This window comes from Triticum aestivum, chromosome 3D, assembly GCF_018294505.1.
Source record: "Triticum aestivum cultivar Chinese Spring chromosome 3D, IWGSC CS RefSeq v2.1, whole genome shotgun sequence".
Taxonomy (NCBI): domain Eukaryota; kingdom Viridiplantae; phylum Streptophyta; class Magnoliopsida; order Poales; family Poaceae; genus Triticum; species Triticum aestivum.
Genome location: NC_057802.1, coordinates 173,765,394 through 173,778,696, shown reverse-complemented (window position 1 = coordinate 173,778,696; position 13,303 = coordinate 173,765,394).

The following is a 13,303-nucleotide window of genomic DNA, read 5'->3' as shown; positions in this document are numbered from 1 at the left end:
ATACAACGGCTCCGTGAAGCCGGAAGACTGGTTGGTCGACTACTCCATCGCAGTCCACATAGCGAACGGCAATAGGCGCGTTGCCGTGAAGTATGTCCCGCTCATGCTTCAAGGCATGACACGCACTTGGATGAACAGCCTCAAGCCCTACAGCATCAACAGCTGGCTAGACTTCACAGAAGTCTTCGTTCGCAACTTCACCAGCACGTACAAGCGGCCTCCCAAGCCCCGCCAGCTCTCCTTGTGTGTCCAAGGGCCCAGCGAATCAACTCGCGACTACCTCACGCGTTGGGCCGAGCTCTGCAACTCCTGCGAAGGGGTGCACGACGTTCAAGCCATAGAGTACTTCACCGCCGGGTGCCGAGAGGGCACCCTCCTCAAGCACCGACTCCTCTGCGATGAGCCGACTACCCTCGACGAGCTGCTGATCATAGCAGACAAGTACGCCACGGCCGACTCTTCAATGAAGATCGAGCTTCGAGTGGACGCCTCTGGAAAGGTGCTCACTCCGGCTCCCAAGACGCCGGCGGGCGACTCCAATTGATGCCCTTACCAGAACGACAACAAGCGCAAGGCCCCTATGCTGCCTTCCACCAGTCGGCAGGTAGCCACAGTCGAAGATGAACAACCTGAAGAATGGCCCGCTCCCAAGAAGCCGAAGGGCGGCAGCCCGGCTTGGCAGCCGGCTTTCTCCTACGAGCAAACCCTTGATGCCCCCTGCAAGTTCCACAGCGGCGCGAAGCCATCCAACCACACGACCCGGAAGTGTCATTGGCTCACGCGGATCTCCAAAGGCGAGGGGCTGGTGCCGCCTCCACCTGCTGGCCCGCCGCCTCCAGCCCCTCAGCAGCCGGCTGTTCGACCAGCAGTCGGAGCCATTCAAGACGAGTTCCCAGACGAGCACGCCGCCTACGTCGTCTTCACAAGCCAAACTGAAGACAGGCGCAGTCGACGCTGACAACACCAAGAAGTCAAGGCGGTCGCCTCCAACAACCCAGAGTTTATGCATTGGTCCGAGAGGCCTATCAGCTGGAGCCGGGCCGATCACCCAGAGGTGATGCCGTCTCCCGGCTCTTATGCATTGGTGTTGGACGCCACGCTCGCGACAGAAAGGTGAACCGGCCGTTTCTCCCGTATACTGATTGACGGTGGAAGCAGCATCAACATACTGTACCGTGACACCATGGAGAAGCTGAACATCAAGACGAAGCAACTCATGCCGAGTCGGACTGTGTTCCATGGCATCGTACCCGGCCTGTCCTGCTCACCAATCAGCAAGATCAAAATGGATGTTCTCTTCGGAGACAAAGATCACTTCTGCCGAGAAGCAGTCTGGTTTGAAGTGGTGGATCTAGCAAGCCCCTACCACGCGTTGCTTGGCCGACCTGCCCTGGCCAAGTTCATGGTTGTGCCCCGCTACGCCTACCTCAAGATGAAGATGCCGAGTTCGAAGGGGATCATCACCATAGCCGGAGACTACAAGAAATCCTCCGACTGTGCTGCAGCCAGTAGCCGGCTGGCCGAGTCCCTCGTGATTGCTGAAGAGAAGAAGGTGCTGGACCGAGTCGTGGCCATAGCCGGCAAGCAGCCGGCCCTGTCCCCGGACCCCAAGGAATATGATGCTCAAGGCTCCTTCCAGCCGGCCAAGGAAACTAAGAAGATACCTCTGGACCCGGAGAACCCGGAGAGGTTTGCTGTCATTGGTGCAAACCTGGACAGCAAATAGGAAGGCGAGCTCGTCGATTTCCTCCTTGAGAATCGGGACATCTTTGCATGTTCCCCAAAGGACATGCCGGGTGTTCCGAAGGATTTCGCCGAGCACAAGCTGCATGTCCGAGCAGACTCAAAACCGGTCAAGCAACTTCTCCGCCGACTGTCGGAGGAGAAGAGAAGGATTGTAGGAGAAGAGATAGCCCGGCTCCTGGCGGCCGGCTTCATTATGGAGGTGTTTTTTCCAGAATGGCTTGCCAACCCAGTCCTGGTGTTGAAGAAAAACAATAAATGGCGCATGTGTATAGATTACACCAGCCTCAACAAAGCCTGCCCCAAAGATCCATTTGCCTTACCACGAATCGATCAAGTGATAGACTCCACAGCCGGATGCGAGCTGTTGAGTTTCTTGGATGATTACTCAGGCTACCACCAGATCAAGTTGGATCCAGCCGACCGCCTGAAGGCCGCCTTCATCACACCATTCGGAGCTTTCTGCTACCTGACTATGACATTCAGCTTGAGAAATGCCGGTGCCACTTTTCAGTGTTGCATGCAGAAATGCCTCCTCAAGCAACTCGGCCGAAATACCCATGTCTATGTAGACTATATTGTGGTGAAGACGGAGAAGCGCGGCACCCTGCTGGAAGACCTCAGAGAAACATTTGCCAACTTGCGCCGGTTTCAGATCAATCTCAACCCTGAGAAATGCGTGTTCGGAGTACCAGCCGGCTAGCTTCTAGGCTTTTTGGTCTCCGAATGCGGCATCGAGTGCAACCCAGTGAAGATCAAGGCCATAGAGAGAATGGAGATTCCTACCAAGCTGCGAGACGTCCAGAAGTTTACCAGGTGCCTGGCCTCCCTAAACCGTTTCATCAGCCGGCTAGGAGAGAAGGCTCTCCCCCTGTACCGACTCATGAAGAAGTCCACCCACTTCGAGTGGAATGACCAAGCAGACCAAGCTTTTCATGAGTTGAAGAAGATGCTGACCACGCCGCCTGTCTTGGCGGCGCCGACTGAGAAAGAGCCCATGCTCCTTTACATCGCCGCAACAAGCCGAGTGGTCAGCACAGTTATTGTGGTCCAACGCCCAGAAGAAGGCCGGGCTCAGTTAGTCCAGAGGCCGGTGTATTATTTGAGCGAAGTATTGTCCACCTCGAAGCAAAACTACCCGCACTACCAGAAGATGTGCTATGGAGTATACTTTGCTGCCCAGAAGCTGAAGCCCTAATTTCAAGAGCATCCCATCATAGGCAGCCGGGATGCATCCGGCCGGGTGGCTAAGTGGGCCATTGCGCTGGCTCGTTATACGATCTTCTACCAGCCTCGCACCGCCATCAAGTCCCAAGCATTGGCCGACTTCCTTGTCGACTGGGCCGAGACCCAGTACCTACCGCCGGCTCCCGACTCCACTCATTGGCGGATGAACTTTGATGGATCCAAGATGCGCACCGGCTTGGGAGCCGACATCGTCCTCACCTCTCCCAAGGGCGACAAACTCAGATACACATTGCAAATTCATTTTGCCGCATCCAACAACGTGGCCGAGTATGAGGCGCTCATACATGGGCTCCGGCTAGCGAAAGAGCTCGGCATCCGCCGGATCCTGTGCTATGGCGACTCAGATTTGGTAGTCCAACAATCATCTGGCGACTGGGATGCCAAGGACGCAAACATGGCGAGCTACCGATTCCTTGTTCAGCAAATCAGTGGATACTTTGAAGGATGCGAGTTCCTACACGTGCCACGGGCCGACAACGAGCAAGCAGATGCCCTGGCATGAATCGGCTCCACCCGACAAGCCATACCAACCGGCTTCTCTCTTCAATGCCTCCTCAAACCGTCTGTCAAGCCGTCTCCAGAATCAGACTCCATCTTCGTACCACCTGCCCCTGATGCAGTCGGACCCGACTTGGGGATGCCAGCAGGCGGCTCGGGGACTTCGACAGGCAGCCCGGGGACTGCCGTAGTCACACCCGGCTCGGGGACTTCAGAACCCGGCCCGGGGACTGCAGCAGTCGGCCCGAGGACTGCAACGACACAACAGGCGGTGGCCGACTCCAATTCGTCACCACCCAACCCACCCACCCTGGTCGCAGTAGCCGTATTGGCAATAGAAGAAGTCACAGCTCCATCATGGGCCCAACCCATCCTCAACTTCCTGGTAAACAGAGAGCTACCGACTGACGAGATCTCGGCAAGACAAGTTCAACGCCGAGCCGGAGCATACACAATAATAAACAGAAAACTAGTTAAGCGCAACATCACTGGAGTCTTCCAGCGCTACGTCGAACCAGAGAAGGGCATAGCAATCCTCAAGCACATCCACCAAGGCGAATGCGGCCACCACGCGGCCTCCAGATCACTTGTCGCCAAAGCTTTCCACCATGGTTTCTTCTGGCCGACTGCTTTGGAAGACGCCAAGGAATTAGTCAAATGCTGCAAAGGGTGCCAAGTCTTCAGCTCCAGGCAACACCTGCTGGCTTCTGCACTCAAGACCATCCCCCTAACCTGGCCCTTTGCCGTCTGGGGGTTGGACATGGTGGGCCCATTCAAGACGGCGCGCAGCGGCATGACACATCTGCTTGTCGCTGTAGACAAATTCACCAAGTGGATTGAAGCGAAGCCAATCAAGAAACTGAACGGGCCGACTGCCGTGACATTCATCGCAGATATCACCACCCGGTATGGCTTACCATACAGCATCAACACCGACAATGGCACGAATTTTGCCAAAGGAGCACTGGCACGTTTCTGCGCGACACAGGGCATCCGACTGGACTTAGCGTCCGTTGCCCACCCGCAGTCAAACGGCCAAGTCGAGCGAGCAAACAGCCTCATCCTCTCTGGCATCAAGCCCCGACTGGTCGTACCACTGGAGCGTTCGGCCGGCTGCTGGCTCGATGAGCTGCCGGCTGTCCTCTGGAGTCTGCGTACTACCCCGAACAAGTCAACCGGCTTCACTCCTTTCTTCCTTGTATATGGTGCCGAGGCTGTCATCCCAACTGACATCGAGTTCGACTCGCCTCGGGTCAGCATGTACACGGAGGCGGAGGCCAAGGAAGCGCGAGAAAACGGCGTCGACCTGTTAGAAGAGGGCCGACTGGTAGCGCTCAGCCGGTCCGCCATCTACCAGCAGGGTTTGCGCCGTTACCACAACCGGAAGGTCAAGCCAAGATCCTTCCAAGAAGGCGATCTTGTGGTCCGATTGATCCAGTGAACAGCCGGCCAGCACAAGCTCTCGGCCCCTTGGGAAGGCCCCTTCGTCATCAGCAAGGCCCTAGGCAATGAATCCTACTACCTGATTTCGGCAAGGAGTCGGAACGACCATGGAACGCCAATCTCCTTAGGAGATTTTTCAGTGAAAAGCAGTATGTACCGCGCTACCTTTTGTATTAAGTAAAAGACAACGGGCCCCCCCGAGGTGCACTCGGGGACTACCCTCTTTTATCTATGTATGACGAGTGTCATACCTATGAATGTATTATTACATTTGATTTTCTGTCCGGCACCGGGTTCGATCAGTTGGCCCGGGGACTTGCCGCCTTGAGTTATATTAAAGTTCTACCTGCAGTCAGACAAGTAGTGTGCCGGCACCTGAGCCCCCTCTTGTTGAAAGTCGCAGCTCGAAGAACCGACTGTCCGACTGGCAAGAGTCAAAGGCAGGAAAGGATGCCCACACGAAAAAGGGCTAAGGACTAACGAACTTATATAACACAAGCCGGCCTCCCACCCCGCCTACCGGCTGTCAGAACAGCCGGCTGGCCGGCTTCCCATTCACCTTGCTACAATCTAAGAAAGCTAGAGTACTTGCCCTCCCAAACGACCAAGCACTTATCCAGCCACGGACTGCAGAGCAGCTGTCCGGCTAGGAAGGCGGCGACCAAGGGAGGGCGGCAAAGGAAACAGCCAAAAAGATGAAAAGCAAGAACAATTTGAAGCCAAGCACATGCATGATTATATTTACACAAAAGGCCTTCAACAGGCCGGCAGTCAACATAGTTTGAATACAACCCAGTGGGTGGAACTGCGCAAACTTAACAAAACATTGTTCAAAGAGTAAGAAACAGGAAAGCGAAGGCGGCGGATCAGGCTAAGGGCGCAACAGGCGAGTCGGGCTGGTCGGTGGAGACGGCAGTGCCGGCTGGAGGAGTGGCCGGCTAGCGAGTCTTGGCTTGATCATCGCCGGCTGCAGGCGGCGCGCTCGCACGCGCCTCGTTGCTGGAGGCACGATCAAGTTGAGGCTGGCCGGTTGCTCCACCGTCTGGCACAGCGTCTTCACCATCCGCTCCCTCCTCTTCACCCTCGTCGCTGGAGTCGATCTTCTCCGCCGAGTCCTCACCATCCACTGGGTTCAGCCCGAACCACTCCTCCGGCTGAGCAATGCCGTTATCATCCACCTCAGGAGCAAAGGCGCTGGTGTCGGTGTAGTCGGTGATTGCCGAGGCGCGCTGGATGATATCCGGCCGCACCGCCTCTAGCTCCGTGTCAGCCTCCTGCCGCCAGGTGGCCAGCTGGTCCAAGCTCAGCTCAGGATATCAAGCTTTGACGAACTCCAGCGCCCGCCTGGCGCCTGATCGAGCTGCAGAAGCCTTCCAGGCCTCGAAGCGGCCAATCGCTACCTCCAGCCAGTCGGCAGTCCGACTGGGGGTACGGGGAACCACCTCGCCGGGCCAGAGGGCGGCCAGCACTTGCGCCCCAATGCGCCGAAGATGGCGGAGCATGCGGTGAGCCGGCTGGAGGCGGGCTTGGATCGCCAGAAGCTGCTCCTCAAGCGACCGACGAGCATTCGGCGCGATCTCGGCACCAGCCTGCCTTTGCGCCTCGCGGTGGGCCTCGATGACCTGGTTGGCGGCAGTAGAGTAACTAGGAAAGTACTCTGCACAAGAAAGAAAGGAAGAGAAAAAGAAAAAACACAAAGTCAGAGAATGGACCAAATGGCAAGCGGCAAGCAAAGGAACGAAGAAGAAGGTGGCCTACCGTCAACCAAGTCTTCGATTTGGCCATAGGCGTTGATCAACGACTGCCTCGCCTCAGCCCAGCTCGCCGCCTCCGCCTTCAGGGCCGCCTTGTGGCTCTCCTCCTGGTCGGCTAGCTTCTTGACCGGGCGATCACGCTCCTGAGCCAAGGCGTCGAACTCAGCTTCCTTGGCGCGAAGGGCGGTCTGGGTCCCACCCAGCTGCTCCCTCAGGTTGGCATTGGTCACTGCAGATATGGCAAAGAAGACAAAAGCAATAAGAAAGAAGTCGCCAGGAAAGATCCGGCCCGACTGCTCAGCAGTCGGCCTGAATCTCGGGGACTACACCCAGTGGGTGCGTTGACGCGCCCCCACGTGAGATAAAAGATAAAGCACTTACTCTGGCTCTCAGTTAGATCAGCGGTCTTCTGGGTCAGCTCCCGAGCCTGGGAGTTGAAGGCAGCCGCGCGGAGGATATGGTAGTCCTGCAAGTCGGACAGAGAAGCGAATAAGAACAAGATAGCAAACAAAGTCTACCAAGAAGTTCCAGGCCGCCTGCTCAGCAGCCGACTCAGAACTCGGGGACTACACCGAGTGGGTGCGCTGACGCGCCCCCATAGAAGAAATCAAGATCAAGAAACAAAAAAGCGGGAAGACTCACCTGAATGGCCGTCCGTGTTGCGAGGAACTCTTGATTGTACTGCCTCAGCACGGCGGCCTGGGATTGAAGCCGGTTCCAGACTTCTTGCGCCGCCACGTTCACCACGGTCGTCCCACCACCCGGCGTCCACCCCGAGCTGGCGCTGGCCGTCTCCAGATCCTGGGCCGACGAGCTGGAGCCCGCGGCCTTCTGCGGGTCCGGCGCCGAAGTCGCCTTCCCCGCGCGCTGGCACGATGGCGACCGGACTGCCAGGTCTGTCCTCGCAGCCGGCTCGCCTCCAGCCGGCTGCGCGGGCGGCGCGTTAGGCCGGCTGCCTTGGTCCGCCCCAGTCGGCGATGGCGGTGCCGCCTCCCTCTCCTGGATGGCGACGTCGTCCTCCTCCCTTTCAATCCCGGCAGGTCGCCACCGGCTTCCTCCGGTGGGGGCTCTGGGATCTCGGGCGCCACGGCGCGCAGGGGACGACGAACAAGGCCTCGGTCGCTGCGGCTGCAGCCTCCGCCTGAGCCTTGGCCGCCGCGTCGGCTTGTGCCTTCGCCGACTCCTCCGCCACCTCCTGCGCCGCCTTGGCAGCGGCCGCCCTCAACTCAGCCGCCTCCCGCTCCTCCCGCGCCTCCCGCGTGTTCCGCTCCATTGCTGCTTGAAGCTCGGCACGGGGATCCACGCGGCGCGTGCTTGTGGATCCTCCCGCCGATCCAACCACGGAGGCGGCAGCGGTCCGCTCAAGAGAGAGCGGAGCCCTGTTTGATGAATCAAGACAAGGACTTAGAAGAAGAATATCGACAAAAAAGAAGAAGGAATACATGAGAAGAATCGACACTTACGCCAAAACTTTTTGTGGCTCCTTCACCACCTTGCGGAAGCGAGCAGCCTTCGCGGCCGCCTCGTCCCGCTTGGTCGCCGCCGCCCCGCTCTTGGGCCTCTTCGGCCGACTGCCGAATAGGCTCGGCGCGGCCCGACGCTTCTGTGCGCCGCCTCGGGCAGCCGGCGTGGCAGATGAACCCGCGCCAAGGTCGGACGCTGGCTGGCGGCGCGGGACGATTTCCGCCTCGTCATCGTCCAGCCAGTCGTCGAAGCTGGCTCCAAGCCCGGAGCCGCCTGCTTCGCCGCCTCCCCCCTCGGTGTTGTCGTCCATAACGGCCGCCCCCAAGTCAGGGTTGTCCAAGTCATGCGCCGCCCGGTCGGGGAGAAATTGGCGCTCCGCCCCCACTGCCCCGGCCGCCGGTCGTAGGAGAGGGCTCTGCCAAGACAAACCGACTGGTCAGAGTCGGTCAAGAGAAACTCGGTGACAAAAGTAAAGAAGAGAAGATAAAGATAGCTTACCATAGGCGGGGGATTGGCATGGGAGTACGGCTCCTTGCCAAACTGCCACTCCTCGGAGAGCTTACAATTCACGAGATAGTTCACCATGTGAGCTACCTCGTCATGAGGCATCTCCTTGCTGCACATCTGACTCGGATCGACTTGGCCGCTCATTTGACAGATCATGTGAGGGCGGCCTTGAAGCGGGAGCACCCGGCGCACCACGAAGGCGGCCAGCAGGTCGGACCCGGTCAGGCCCTCCGACTGGATCATTACCCGGAGTCGGGCGACGGCAGCGGCTCCAGCCGGCGACAGCGTCCTAGCCCGATAGGACCACTGGGGCCGCCTCCCAGCCGGCGGGCCGGCTACGTAAGCCGGCAAGTTGACGAAGTCGCCTTGCGGGGCGACGTTCTTCACGTAGAAGTACGATTTCTGCCAGAGCTTCACCAACTTGATCATCGTGATGGCAGGGAAGGGGTTGTCGGCCACCAGCCTCCGCACCGCGATGAAGGCGCCGCTCTGAGCCGGCACGCCCTGCATGCGGGTGCCGAGCTTGGACTGGAAGAATTCCCCCCAGAGCTCGAGGGTGGGAAGGACGCCAAGAAAGCCCTCGCACAGAGTGACAAAGGCAGACAGCAGCACCACCGTGTTTGGAGTGAGGTGGTGCGGCTGGAGCTGGTAGAATTCAAGGAAGGAGCGAAAGAAGGCGCTCGCAGGAAGGCCAAGGCCGCGCAGGAAGTGCGAGCGGAAGATTACCCGCTCGCCTTCCTCTGGCGCCGGCGAAATCTCCTTCTTCGGCGCAAGACGGACCCGCACCTGGTCCTCGTCGGGCAACCGCCGCGTCTTGCGGAGGAAGTGTATGTGGTCCGCGTGGACGTTGGAGTCGTCCCAGTCTCCGCCGTGCTACATGACGGCAAGAAGCTGACGAGAAAGGGCGCGGCCACGGTGAAACCACGGCCCCGCGGCGGCGAAGCTACGGGGTAGTGCGAAGACTAGAGGGACGGCGCGGCGGCGAGGGGCTGCTGCGACGGAGAGAAGGAAGAAGAAGATGGCGGAGCGAGGGTGAGCGTGCGAGCGTCTGCCGCTCCCCCTCCCCCTATTTATAGCCTCGTGCGGCGAAGCCGAGGAGGCGAGGCGTGGGGGGACGTGGGATTAACTGCTCCAACTCCCCCACGTCCCGCGATTATTGCGCCCTAACGACGTGCGGAAACTGCCGTTGGAAGGCGAACGGCCCATTTTGGGCCATAGAAAATCCATGCATGTGCCTAGGCGTGGGAGTGGTGGGCCCCGGCCTGCGGCGGCGTCCCGTCACGCGCGTGGGCTGGCAGGCTTTTCCAGCCGGAGGGTGCGACATGGCGCGTGGACGGCATGCGGCCGGCCCGCAACCCGGCGTGCGCACCAGCTCGCTCCCGCCTTCAAACTTCAAGGCCTCACCAAGACGGCGCACCTGATCAAAGTCGTCTCCTAGCTACTGGCTCTTCAAGATGGGAAGCCGATTGAGCTTCTCGTCCTCCTTTCAGCCTTGAAGCCCAACCAGCTTCGGGGACTACTGTCAGAGTAAATGGCCACGGGTAGCCTAACCGACTCCCCCTGGCTCTTCAAAAAATTATCAGGCCGATCGAGCCTTCAAGCATCCAAAGCACAGGGCCGCCTTCCCCTGGCCGGCTATCTCACCGGCCGACTACCGGAAGGCGACCCCGCCTCAAAGAACCTTCCCAAAGAGAACCACAAGATGGCCAACTCCAGGAAGCCGGCCCCAAGGGGACCGACTCCCAGAAGACGGCCACAAGAAGACCGACTCCCAGAAGCCGGCCACAAGAAGACCGACTCCCAGAAGCCGGCCAAGACTGCACCCTCAAGGACTGCACCCACATAACGGCGATGAGACGGGGTGTGGCTACAGTATAGCCTGCCACCCCCGAATCCCGGAGCACGCGTGGCCACAGTGCGCCGTATGGGTCGGCCATCCCCCGTCCGGCGCGGCACTGTTGCCATGTTGACCATGACGCCACCCACGACAGGCGCCAGTCCTCCCCCAGTCGGCCTGGGGCGTAGCCGGCTCCCAATAGCCGGCTACCTCCCTCCCTCGAAGTATGTGTATCATTAAGGAGACAAGACGAGGTAAGGCTACAGTGAGAGCCCGCCAGGTGGCGGCACTGTAGCCATGCTTACCTCGACAAAGCCCTTGTCATCAGGGTCGAGGCTACAGTAACCAGCCACCGGCAAGACCCCCAGGCGGTGGGGCCGGCCTGTCGGCCAAGAGGCCAACAGCCGGCGGGACCCACCAATCGGCGGGCCCCAGCGGTCGGCGGAGAAGCCGGCGAATACAGACACTGGCGGCTAGGACTCGCGTCCAGCCAGATTACCATTGTACCCCTGGGGGCAGGCCTATATAAACCCCCGAGGCACCCATGTAAAGGGTGGTTGATCTCTGAGAGTTTTAAACACCACGTAGAGAGAAAAGGAGAGCTAGCCTTGCCCTTCTTCTTCCTCTAGCCAAACAGCTCAAGGAGCCACTTGTAGCTACTTCTGTTGATCTAGTGATCATGCGGAGACCCCGCAGAGCAGGATTAGGGGTGTTATCTCCACGAAGAGCCCCGAACCTGGGTAAGATTCGCCGGCATGCATGTCTTCGCCTTATCCCGTTTCCAGGCACCGGCGATGTCTTACTGGCTCCCACAATGATAAGCCACCCGTTGGCATATGTCGCACCTACCACCCGACAGCTTTGGGTTCGAGCGTATCAGGCATAAGTGTCGCATCCCCAAACTTGAAGAAACTACAACATATGTTTCTTGCCAAATCATAGTTCTTACGGCGTCGTCTCAACGGAGTTGGATGGTGCCATGTTTAAAGTGAATGTTATTGTCTATAATGCATAGACCCAAAACTATAGTGGCAAATCGGTAAGAGACATCATAGAACACACCATATCCAATAGAGTATGGCTATGACGCCCAGACACACCATTACACTGTGGTGTTCCAGGTGGTGTGAGTTGTGAAACAATTTTCTCATTGTCATAAATACATACCAAACTCGCAACTCAGATATTCACCTCCACGATCATAACGTAGACATTTTATCTTCTTGTCACGATGATCTTCAACTTCACTCTAAAATTGCTTGAACTTTTTCAAAATTTCTAACTTGTGTTTCATCAAGTAAATATACTCCTATCTACTCAAATCATCTGTGAAGGTAAGATAATAATGATATCCGCCGCATGCTTCAACACTCATCGGACCACATACATCGGTATGTATTATTTCCAATAAGTCACTTGCCTGTTCCATTGTTTCAGAAAACGTGGTTTTAGTCATGTTGCCCATGAGGCATGGTTCACATGTTTCAAATGATTCATAATCAAGTGATTCCAAAAGTCCGTCAGCATGGAGTTTCTTCATGCGTTTTATACCAATATGACCTAAGCGGTAGTGCCACAAGTATGTGGTACTCTCATCATTAACTTTGCATCTTTTGGCATCAATATTATGAACATGTGTATCACTACAATCGAGATTCAATAAGAATAAACCATTCACAAGGGGTGCATGATCATAAAGGATATTATCCATATAAATAGAACAACCATTATTCTATGACTTAAATGAATAATCGTCTCGCAATAAACAAGATTTGGACATATTAGTCATGCTTAACGCAGGCACCAAATAACATTTATTTAGGTTTAAAACTAATCCCGAAGGTAGAGGGAGCGTGTCGATGGCGATTATATCAACCTTGGAGACACTTCCAACGTCCATCGTCACCTCATCCTTAGCTAGTCTCCGTTTACTCCATAGCTTTTGTTTCGAGTTACAAATAAGAGCAACCGAACCAGTATCAAATACCCAGGCACTACTATGAGCACTTGTAAGTTACACATCAATAACATGTATATCAAATATACCTTTGTTGACGTTTCCAACCTTCTTATCTGCCAAGTACTTAGGGCAGTTCCGCTTCCAGTGACCATTCCCCTTGCAATAGAAACACTCAGTCTCAGGTTTGGGTCTAGCCTTGGGTTTTTTCATGTGAGTGGCAATTGCCTTGCCATTCTTCTTGAAGTTCCCTTTCTTTCACTTGCCTTTCTTGAAACTAGTGGTTTTATTGACCATCAACACTTGATGCTCTTTCTTGGTCCCAACCTCTGTGGCCTTAAGCATCGCGAATAGCTCGGGGATTGTCTTGTCCATCCCTTGCATATTATAGTTCATCACGAAGCCCTTATAGCTTGGTGGTGATTGGAGAACTCTATCAATCGCTACTTCATCTGGAAGATTAACTCCCAATTGATTCAAGTGGTTGTAGTACCCAGACATCTTGAGTACGTGCTTGCTAATGGAGTTGTTCTCCTCCATCTTGTAGCTAAAGAACTTGTCAGAGGTGTCATACCTCTCAACCCGGGTGTGAGCCTAAAATACCAATTTCAGCTCCTGGAACATCTCATATGCTTCGTGGTGCTCAAAACGTCTTTGGAGCCCCAGTTCTAAGCCATAGAGCATGGCGCACTAAACTATCAAGTAGTCATCACTTCTAGTCTGCTAGACGTTCATAGCGTCTAGATTTTTGGGAGTGGGTGGCACACCTAGCGGTGCATCAAGGACATAAGCCTCCTGTGCAGCGGTGAGGACAATCCTCAAATTATGGACCCAGTCTGCACTTGCTTCCAT